At 43.7% G+C, this 1,825-nt stretch overlaps 1 pseudogene; it reads right to left on the bottom strand.

Annotated features, from left to right (window-relative positions):
• On the bottom strand, nt 1-1,493 carry LOC115868476 (annotated as a pseudogene).
• Between the last annotated feature and the right edge of the window lie 332 nt (nt 1,494-1,825).

The raw sequence follows: 1,825 nt of genomic DNA, 5'->3' as shown, positions 1-1,825 counted from the left end.
TCAAGCAGTGATTTCCAACGCACCGTCCTGAGAATTCATAAAAGCAAAACCTTCTGTATCAAAAGAAGGGATCTCGATAAGAGGACGCGAATCCTCTATGTCCAAGGGCAGTGGTTTCTCTTATTGGTAACTCAGGTATGAATTGTCCTTCATTTGAATATCTTGCTCCTTCAACTCTGAAGATTTGTTTGGGGCTGAAGCTACCATGTCTTCGTCTTCATGTAGAAAGCTACAAATCATGCTGGGGCTGTTGGAGGAAGCTCTATCATTGATTCGCAGCCATGCCACACCTCCAATGTTCTCTTCTCCTTTCATTTGTCAGAAGAGTTCCTGTCATGTTGAGCTTCTTCATGTATGGCATTTGTATTTTAACATTGTTTTCTTATTGTCTTCAGCATCCACATGTTCCTCCCCATCTTCTTCAAATGTAACATAGGTCCCAAGAGTGTCAAAATCTTGCATTTATTTTCACAATTTGAGAGGAAATCTGAATCAATAATTCCTGACAATTCCACCCAAACCAACTGCTCTTCCTCCTTGTCCCACTCCTCGCTGTCCCAACTCTCAGAGCCACCATGATCCCCGCTTCAGTCTTTCCTGTGCACCTGCTTCAGTTTTCTCTCACTAGGTTGGGAGTGTCTCACTTTTTATCTGACCTTAGTTGTTGTTGTTGTTGTTGTTGTTGTTGTTTTTTAATGCCCATACCAAACAAGCAAACTCATTATCAGGGAGTCGATGTTGACTCAGTAACCCTACAGGACGGGGTAGAACTGCCCGTGTGAGTTTCTGAGACTGTCACCTTTAAGGGAATAGAAAGCCCCGTCTTTCCCACAGAGCAGCTGGTGGCTTCGAACTGCTGACCCAGTGCCGGACCACTACACCGCCAGGGCTTCTCCTGTGCCTCTGGGGGCCCTAAAATGTTTCCTCGATATTCTCAAGTTACATAACAAGTTTCAAGTCACAGTGGCACATTGGCTTCTGGAAGCAAATTTTATTTTCAAGTGGAATTCCATTGTATATATACTGTCCTCTACTTATTAAAATCATTTTGCCATCTAGTTGAATCTGCTTTCCTTCTCTCATGCTACTGTACTGGAGACTCTTTCCCATGCAGTTTCTCCCAGGATTTAGCAAGTATGGATTCCAAACTTGCTCCCATCGAGTTCATTTCCATTCAGAAACCCTGGCGACCATGGCAGAAGTGTCCCTGTGGGTTTCTAAGGCTGTTGTGGGAGCATAGCGGGGCAGAGATTCTCATCTTTCTCCCTCAGAGCAACTGATAGGTTCAAAATGCCCACCTGGCAGTTAGTAGCCCATTTTGTAACTCACTATGCCACCAGAACTCCTTCAGCAAATACAGTGTGTTGAAATTGTCAATTATAGATCAAGTTGTTGCTGTTGATTGTTATGGTTAAAGCACCAACTCAAAGCGACTACATGTCAATCGTTCACTTCTCTGCCATCTCTGTGGCCACTGCTATGCTTGTGGTCATCGCTCGAGCCCCTGCGCATTTCAGTGTCGTGTGTCTTCTGACATCAAGGGGTTATGTCAAACGGACTATCCGGCAAGATCCTGCCCTCTTCATAGGACTTTCAAACCATGGGCCAATTTTTGGTCCTAAGTCAACAGGCCTGTTTCCTGGTAGGCTTCAATCTGAAAATTCCATACACTCTGTTCCATTATGAGTGACTCTGCAGGTATTTGAAATCTGTGTGGCATCGGTTTCAGTATCTTAATAACATTCAAGCCACCAAAATATAACAAAGTGACAGACAGTGTTTAAACTGCTAAATAACACATTTATTTAAAGTTGAGGAGAAACAC

This window comes from Echinops telfairi, unplaced genomic scaffold (assembly GCF_000313985.2).
Source record: "Echinops telfairi isolate 266 unplaced genomic scaffold, ASM31398v2 ScPeMD7_11;HRSCAF=52, whole genome shotgun sequence".
NCBI lineage: Eukaryota > Metazoa > Chordata > Mammalia > Afrosoricida > Tenrecidae > Echinops > Echinops telfairi.
The sequence above is the reverse complement of the archived record's forward strand: the minus strand, read 5'-3'. Positions and strand labels throughout refer to the sequence as shown.